Source organism: Vicugna pacos, chromosome 13 (genome assembly GCF_048564905.1).
Source record: "Vicugna pacos chromosome 13, VicPac4, whole genome shotgun sequence".
In the NCBI taxonomy this organism is placed as follows: domain Eukaryota; kingdom Metazoa; phylum Chordata; class Mammalia; order Artiodactyla; family Camelidae; genus Vicugna; species Vicugna pacos.
In genome coordinates, this window is record NC_132999.1 from 27366430 (window position 1) to 27376027 (window position 9598).

A 9598-nucleotide genomic window follows, 5' to 3' on the forward strand; every position below is an offset into this window, starting at 1 on the left:
TCATAGTAGAGAGTAAGTAGTATATAAATCTGAAGACTCTCTGTTCAGTGCTCTTGCCAGTAATAATAACAATACCAGCAGATAACAAGGACTGAGTCCTCACTTTGTACCAGACTCTATTCTAAGTGCTTTGAATGTTTTATTTAATCTGTACCACTGCCCCATCAGACTGGTAAGAGGATGATTCCCATTTTGCAGATGAAGAAACTGAGGCACAGTGTAAGTAACTCCCCAAAGCTTGCAGTTAGAATTCAAACTCAGGCAGCCTGCACATTTAAAGACCACTCAGAACTGCATAGTAATGTCCAACCTGTCAGTTCTAACCCTACTCCTGCAAAAGGCAGAATCTATTCACTAATGTGGACCCTACTCTTTAAATTTTGGTTTCTTTTGGACCTGGGTGGGTCCACCTCTCTTCTCCCATCCACAGCCTTCCTTCAGTCTTGGACAGCCAGTGATCTGTGCTGACAGTTCACCAGGACCGCAGACTAGCACTTCCCTCTATGCTAAATACATGCTCCCATCTCCAGTAACCTCGAGGCAAAAACAAGGTCACATGACAATATGTCAGCTGAACCTGGACCCCCCTCCACCACTTACCACCTTTCTGAGCTTGGCACTTTGTCCCTGCTGGCTGACTTATATGGATGACATCACTGGATGTTCTTGTCCTTATGGGAACAATGGGAAATGTGATCTGGAGTTTAGAGGAAGAGAAAGGAGAGGCTAGGGTATTTATTCCCCCAGTGCCCTCTCTTTCTGCTCACTACAGGCTGGCTGAATCCCTCCCCTGCAGTTCCAGTCCCTCTCTTTCTTGGTCCAGTTACCACCTCCGCCACTCACCCTTTCAGGACTAGGGGTGTTATTGGCCCCAACGTTCTAAAACATCCTGTGTGATCTTATCCCGCCGTTCTGCCATGAAGAGTTCCCTTATTAACGTCTCGATGCATCCTAATTCGTGCCGTCTACTTCCTGCCTGACGCACAGTCTATTCCTTGACCTTCTTTCTGGATTGTGCCCTCTGCCGCAACCCAGGTGAGATGGGACAGACATGAGCAGCTGGCAGCTCACTGGTGGCGCCCCTCCACTTTCAACTCTCCCAGTCCAGGTGGTTCAAATAGGGCAGCCACTGGCTCCATTCCGTCTGAGGAATGGAATTCTGCCAACGAAAGAGGATAGAATGGTCCTTTTCCTGGTGATTGGTTCAGGATGGGCACATGACTGGAGTTAGGACCAATTGGGAGTCATTATGAGGGCTTCTCTTAAAACGAGGTCAGGAACCTGCTCCTAAAACTAGGACAAGAAGCACCAGCCTGGAGCTGCAGGGGGCCATCTTCCCTCACTTGGGAAGGGCCTGCCTGAGAATGCAGCAAATACAAAGAAGCAGAGAGCAGAAAGAAAGAAGGAAAAGCCTGGTCATTAGAGCATCTCATCTCAGCTGCGCTTAAAGTCAGCCCAACCCATGGAGTTTTCAGTGAAGGAAGCCAACCCAGTTCCTTTTGTGCTTAAACAAATTTGAGTTTCTGACACATGCAACTAAGAGTCCTGACTAATGTAGAAGGTTTTAGACTCACTCATCAAAGATTGAGGTACAGATCAGGGAATCTGATGCAAAAGCCCAGACCCAACTGGGAGATGGCTACAATTCCCAGCATCCCTAATAGTTAAGTGCATGGCCTCTGAAGTCATGCTGCTTGGGTTTGAATCCTGGCTCAGCTGTTTCTTGGGTGTGGGAGGTTCCCTTTGTGCCTCAGTTTCCTCATCTGTACAATACAGAGATTCAAAACAACACCTCCCTACTAGGGCTGTCGGGAGGATGAACGAGGCTACCCCAAGTGACGCACTTACAACAATTCTGGGCAGGTTGTCAACTTGCAGTGAATGTTAGGTCTTGCCATCGTCCTAAGGCTCATGGGTGACCCCAGGCTCACTCCAGGCTGCAAGGCTCCTTCCACACCCACCGAGGTGAGACAGCTGAGGCCGTGCAGCTGGACTTGCAGCCAGGTCAGAACGGCTCAGGGCCTCTGGGGCTGAGCCTGTAGGAGAAACCTCAACACGGACAGCTCCCATGGGATTAGGACGACTGGGGGCTCCAGGCTGGCAAGCTCAAGCGTCCCAGGGCTGTCCAGTGCCTACCTTAGAGCTGGCTGCCCTCGCAGAGCCTGCTGGGAGGCCCCTCCTTTCCCCCACCATGACCCCCACCCCAGGTGTTGTGAGGATCCCTTCGCCACCATCACCAGCCAGAGGCAGTTGGCAGGCCAGGGCCCAGCCCCTATCTGCGCCTGGGAGAGCTCATCGCCAGGCTGCCAATCACTCGTATTTGTGTTTGCAACACCCAAAGGTAGAACAGGATGTCTTTGGTCAGAAAGGAAATAGAGGATTTTGTTTTTATTGAATTAAGGGTCCTGACGAAGAAAAAATAAAACGGAGAGTGAGAAAAATGCCTGGAGCAGGAGTCAAGAGGCCCAGGCTGCAGACCAGGTCTGTCACTGGCTCCCTGTGGGAACTCGGTGGTCCCTTCTGCTCTCTGGGCCCCATTCCTCCAACAGTAGTCTCCTGGGTGGGAAGTAGAGAGATGAAGGGAGATAAGGCAATGGGGTTAAGTAGTCTTGGTGGCCTCCTTCCTGTCCCATGGTTCAGAAATTCCCTTTCCCCACAGAGACCAGTAACTGCAGTTTGAGAAAATGAACTTTCCTCTATCCTGGAACTGGTTATACTGCCCTGAGCTTTCTCATCATTTGCTTTCACCTCTGTGTGTCTCTCATTAACCCGCAGCCTGTGCCCTCTCCTCCTTTCCTCTCCTGTTCTTTGAGAGTAGGGTCCAAGAAATCATTGGTAATATTCATGAATGACCAGCATTTGCATTAACCCTTTGCAATTTAAAGCTAACTTTGCACTGATGGCTTTGTTGACAGAAGCTTAGAGTGGAGTAGTCCTAACAATCAACTCACCCCTCTCGACTGTAATTGCTTGTTTCAGTGTCTTCCTTGTGAAGTGGAATCTCTCGGACTATGGGCATTGCTTCTACCTTGCTCGCCACTGGACTCCCAGTGCTAAAACATAGTGCCTGTCATATGCTCATCTCTCAGTAAATATGTATTGAACAAATCAGCCAGGACGGCAGCTGGTTGAAGATGGAGCTTGAGAAAGAAGGAGGAGTCCAGGGTGGCTGGAGTATCCATCTCCTAGGGAACTCCCAGGCTCACTGCAGAAAAAGCAGACTTAGAGATAGACAGGAAAGTGGCTAAAAGACAGTGGCCAAAAGACTCAATCAAGGATCATGGTGGCTTCTAGCATGAAAAGCAATGTTCAAGTAAAGCTTTCATAAGGACTGGGAGAAGTCCTTTAGATGGTTTTTATGGAATCTAATCTGCAGCCTATAGCAGCCTATAACACTGAATCAGATAGGTTTATGGCATTTTGTTGCCAGAAAATCATCTATGACAATTTAGGCAAGTTAGGGAAATTTTGGCTCAGATCAATCTGGAAAAAAAAAAGTTCCATGGAAGTTTCAAGAAGAAAAAAAAAAATGAAACCCACTGAAAGCAAATGTTTCTGACCCAGGATGGACTCTTTAAACAAAACCACATGAATGTTCAGACATGTTGGTCAATTACCTTAAAGGAGCATTCACCACACCTTTCAAATGCTTTCTTCCTTGAGGGAGGACTTTAATTAGAAGGCCAGAGGAAGTCTGGCACAGAGGATGACAAATGGGAAGGGATCACCTTAGAGAAGCCACTGGCACAGAAACAGAGAAATCTGGGCTGGCTGGGATGCTCTGCATTTATTAAAATTCCCAAAGTGTGAACTCACGCCTGAGTCAGACTGTCAGTGGGCTGCCTGGGGAGGAGAGTGGGACCCATAATAAATTCTACAGCCAGAGACCAACTCCAAGTCCAAGACTGGGGCTGAAGCAGGGGAGATAGAAAACCAAAGCTTGGATATGGAGCCTTCAGAGAGCAAAGTCCTAATGTAGAACACAACATGCCTTGATGGGGTCATCCCAGCTTAGGTGGGCTCAGAGACAGGCTGTGTTTGGGCCTCGGCCAACAGCTAGTCTGAGGAGGGTGTAGCTGAGGCTAAGAAACCATCCAGGCACTGCATGATTGTGTCCTAAACCAGAAGGAAAGATTGTTGTTAGGAGCCAGGGGTACCCAAAGGAGCTACACAGGCCCTCCTTTGTCCTTCCATCTCATAACTGCTGGTGTTCCCCAGGATATGGTCCTGGCCTGCTCCTCCTCTCACTTACTCCTCTCCAGGTCCAACCACACTACGAGATCCAGACTCAAGTGACTATCTGCCTCCTGGACTTCTCTGACTGGCTGTCCCAGAGGCCCTTCAAACCCAGGATTCCCCAAACCAGACTCCTTTTCCAACTACCCCACAATACTGTTCATCCCCAGAGACCCCTCTGTGAGTAAATGGAAGAACCATCTACTCAGACATCAGAACCAAAAAGTTGAATATTGGCCTCAACTCCTCTCTTCCCAGTAGACACCAAGTCCAGCTCCATCTCTTAAATGGATCTCAAACCCATCATCCCTCACCACTCCCTACCTTGAATACCTCAGATGCATGTAGGTGCTTCCCTGAAGATATCTTCCCTGAAGATACTAAGGTAGGTCCAGTCAACCTACTGTAACTCAGAGATGCTGGATGGCTCTGTTGGCTTCATCTCCTGTTGAACTGCACATGCCCTTCCCCAGTCTTGAATTCTAAAACCAAGCCAACCAAGCCAGATCTTACACAACTCAAGATCTTAAAGCTTTGCCATAGGGCTCCTTGTTTCTCCTTCAGGTGGGACTCCTGACTTGGCCTTGGCTGGGGACCCCAACTTACTTCCACTTACTCTGTCCCAGATTCCTTAGCACCTACTTACCTCTTACTCCTCATCCTCACCATCCCCCACCTCCACTGTGAGCTGCTCTGTAGAGCTCTACTGAATGAGCCTCCAAGTCTGGGCTAAGAGCCTCTTCTGAGTTCCCGGAGCCTCGGCATGTCCCTGTTACCACATTCATCTCACTGTATTGGATTTTCCGGTTGTATAATTGACTCCTTGAAAAGAGCCACTTAAAATGAGGTTACTTTCTGTAATATCTAGAAATGGAGGCAGCAAGTGACTTTACAGAAAATCACTTGAGTGCCTAGATCATAGTTTAACATGTTAAAAGTTGATCTATCTCTCACGCCATAGCCCAGTGCAGGTGGGTGGGGGTGGGAGGCTTTCTCTGTATGTTACTCAGGAGCCCAGATTCCTTCCATGTAGGTCCTTGGAGTCCTCTCCATTCAGCAGGTAGGTGAAAAAAGAGAGCAAGGATCCCATGTGGGCCAGTTCTAGAAGGGGTGTAATCACTTCCACCCATATTCCCTTAGCTAAAGCCCAGTCACATGGCCACATGTAGCTTCAAGGGATTCTGGAAATGCCATTGATTTCCATGCCCAGGAAGAAGAAAAGAACATGAATATTGGTGAGTACCATCATTTTCTGCCACACCTGGTAATGTTTACCAGGCAAGAATGTGTCCACTTTATCAATTACCAAGTTCAAACTTGGAGAGGAGAATCATCCACCCTGAAGAAACCTGGTCAGTAGCAACAAGAGAAATAAAGAGAAAGACTGCTCAGATTCCCTTCACTACAGCTGCTACACCAGCTCCCCTCTCTAAGCACCCCGCAGCCACCAGACCATCCCAAAGCAAGCATCTCCTAGGGAAGGTGGGCACCTCCTGCCTTAGACAGTAGGGTTTGGCTCTTGGTTTCTTGTGATGAGCTAGCAGACAGCAGGTCCAGGCCTCCCCACACACACATAGTTGTGAGTATCTAGGCTCTCTAACAGAGTTTCTGGAGGAGAAGGAATAGGCTTCTTTTACAAAAACAAGAAGTTGGAGAGAAGATTGCACTCCAGGATACCCCTGGGGAGGACCATATCTGCAGCCCAAACTGTAAAGTCAGATCCCATAATTCTATTAGTTCCATTAGTTGGCCTTTCCTGCTAAACTCTGAGCCACTCGGAGGCAGAATCTCTGTCTTGATTTTCCTGTAGCCCTAATCTGGCATGGAGTGGTGACAAATCCAGCTCCTCCCTGGGTCACACCACTGCAGAATCTGTTCTGGGAAAGCTGGTTCCACTTAGGTACGACAGCCAGGCCTCAAGGACAGGCCAATAGAATGTCACTCAATACCTGGCTCCATTTTCCAGATGAGTCATCAGAGGACACAACTCTAGAAGTGTCATTAAATTAAATCCCTTTGGCTACTGCCTGTGGAGGGTGTATAAAAGCCAGAGTTATTGGCCAAAATACAAGTTGGAACATGCTGGAGGCAACATATTCCTGGATGGAGGAGAGAGATATTCAGTGAGGCCTGGAATGGATGAGTTTCATTCACTGGGTCATTTAATCTCAAAAGGATATTATAAAGTAGATATCTGGATGCCCATTTTGCAAGTAAGAAAACAAAAGATCAGCAAGCATAAGTCGTTGTCCCGAGGTCACCCAGTGGGGAACAGGAGCATCAAGACTTGAACTCAAATCCTTCTGCTTCAGACCTGCCATCTTCATCTGTACTGTGATGCTGGCCTCTTCCCACCAACAGAAGCATCTAAGAGTAAGGTAGAGCTGAGGGGTCAGCACTATGGAGAAAATCGGGGGATGGAGAGTGGGGCATGACTTCAGGGAAAACCAGTCTGTGACAGCAGGAAGGGAAAGCAAAAGGAAAGAGCATTTGCTAAGGGCCAGGAGCCCACCAGACACAGGCTTGGCACTGACAGTCCCCGATGTGTCCTCACAACAGCCTATGAAAGAGGTAGAATTATCTCCATTTTGCAGAGGAGGAAACTGGATGCAAAGAAGTGAAGTAATTTAGCCAAAGCTGCAAACGATGATGCAGCTGAGACTGAAACTCTATCTACCTAACTCAGGAAGAGCTGAAGATTCCATGACCGATGCCTACGGCCACTGCCACTCTCAGCCTAACTGTATAAAATCCAACACTGGCTGCTGACCCAGAAGGATCTACAAAAGCAAAATGCTGAGTGCATCTGGCTAGAGTCCAGCCCTGCTCAGTGGCTCTGGAATCCAAGATGGTGTAGCCCTGTTTACACCCCGAGCAATGGTATTTGCTGGCTGGAGGCTTTGGGGAAAAGGCAGGACAGATCCTGGCCCCTCCTCTTGCCCCGGGTTCAGCCTCTGGGGAGGCCATATGGAAGCACTCTGCCTTCCACTTACCACCTCCCACTTGTACTGCCCCAGTGCTGATCCGCGGGTAGATTGTACTTTAAAAGGAAAAAGCTGCAAAGACAAACAAGGAATAAAATCCAACAACACATAAAACCCCAAGTGACAAGAATTGCTGTCATTAAGGAGACTGCCTGTCATCTAGATTGCTGGCTTGCTAAAATCTATTTTCTTTTGTGAGTCCTGGTTCAAATGCCACCTCTTAGAAAGGAACCCTCCTACACTGTTGGTGGGAATGTAAAGTGGTGCAGCCACAATGGAGGACGGTATGGAAGTCCCTTAAAAAACTAAAAATAGACTTACTGTATGATCCAGCAATCCCACTCCTGAGCATGTATCTGGAGAAAACTCTAATTCGAAAAGACACATGCACCCAAATGTTCACAGCAACACTTTTACAATAGCCAAGACATAGAAACAACCTAGATGTCCATTGACAGATGACTGGATAAAGAAGATGTAGTATATATATATACAATGGAATATTACTCAGCCATAAAAAAGAATGAAATAATGCCATTCACAGCCACATGGATGGACCTAGAGATTAGCATATTAAGTGAAATAAATCAGACTGAGAAAGACAAATATCACATGATATCATTTATATGTGGAATCTAATAAAAAAGGATATAAATTCTATTTACAAACCCAAAACAGACTCACAGACATAGAAAAACTATAGTTACCAAAAGAGAAAGGGCAGGGGAGGGATAGGTTAAGAGTTTGGGAGTAAGAGATATGCATTACTATATGTAAAACAGATAAATAACAAGGACCTACCATATAGCACAGGGAACCATATTCAATTTCTTATAATAACATCTAATGGAAAAGAATCTGAAAAGAATATGTATGTATGTATGTATGTATTTATATGTATAACTAAATTGCTTTGCTGTACACATAAAACTAACATTGTAAATCAACTACACTTCAAAAAAACTTTTTTTAATGCCGCCTCTTTTAGGAAGCCATTCCCTGGAAGGAAACTGTCCTCTCCCTTGCCTGCACTCTGTAGCATGGTGAGTTTCAAATTTATCATATTCATCCCCCAAGTTAAGTCTACTTCTTCACTAACCTGTAATCACACTGAAAGCAAGGATCCTGCCTTCTTCACAGGAATAAAAATGGCCAACTTTGTTGGTGCTCCCTACGCCCACAGGCTTTACATTCATTATCTCCTATAACACTCAGGATGCTCTCCGTGTGTTCCACCGGTGTGGAAAGTCATGTTCAGAAAGATCACCCACAGGGTCAGGATCCAAACCCAGATCCAACACTGGACTTTTTTCAATAAATGACAATGCAGAAAGTATCTATTTGTTTCAATATCTGTGAATTCATGGGTTGCAACCCCATCACCCTGCGTATCAAGTAAAACTGGACATGATGGTGTAGCCGGTTTCTGTTGCTGCGTAATTACCCACCCAAACAATAACACCACCACTTCTTGTTGCCATCCGACAATCATTTTCTTTGCTCCCAATTCTGAGGATGGAGAATTCCAGCAGGGCTCAGCAGGAACCTCTCCTCTGTGTGCTGTGTAGTGTCTGTTTTCCTCCTCGTGACCTCTCCACATGGATACTCTGGACTTCTTTATATGGCAAATGTTTTTCTCCAAGTGAAAGAAAAAGCCTTCTGAAATAGCTCCTTAACTCTCAGAATGTCAATTCTGCTGCATTCTCCTCACCAAGGCAAGTCACGAGTCCAACCTAGATTCCAGAAGGTGGAGAAATGGAACCCCCACCCCTTGTTGAGAAGAGCAGGCGAGGTCACATTGCAAAGGGACATGATGTAGGAGAAATAATCCACTGGCAGCCTTTATTAGCAATCTGCCTGACACAAACGACAGATTCTGATCAGAGCATAGAGGTGCAGGGTTGACTGTCACACTTTTAAAGAAATGAAGATAATTCCAGTTCTGAGCTGGAAATCAGTGCAGACCTGCATCAGACCCAGGATTTTTCAGAGGTTTTCTCCTTTCTCTGCTTGGCCAGGGTTTGCTATAATAATCATCACATCCCCTTTACAAAGGCATCCACAAACATTATCACTTATACATAATTGAACAGGCTCTAAGTTAAACCTTCTCGCCAACCGTGGGCTTTGTTGTGGCAGGAACGGTCTGATGGGGGCACAGCTCTGTACCCTGGAAACCATCACTGGCAACACTGTGGCCCTCACTGGACACAAGGCACAAAGCATGCACTGCTGGCACCAGAATAAACTCTATCTTGTCCCCGAGTCACTCTCTCCAGTCCTCAGCATTTAAAGTGGATGTTCCAATATCTAGAATTTTCACTCTGTAGAATATTCCTGACTGGGCAGGATCTGGAGGAGAAAGAGGCTAATAGGGG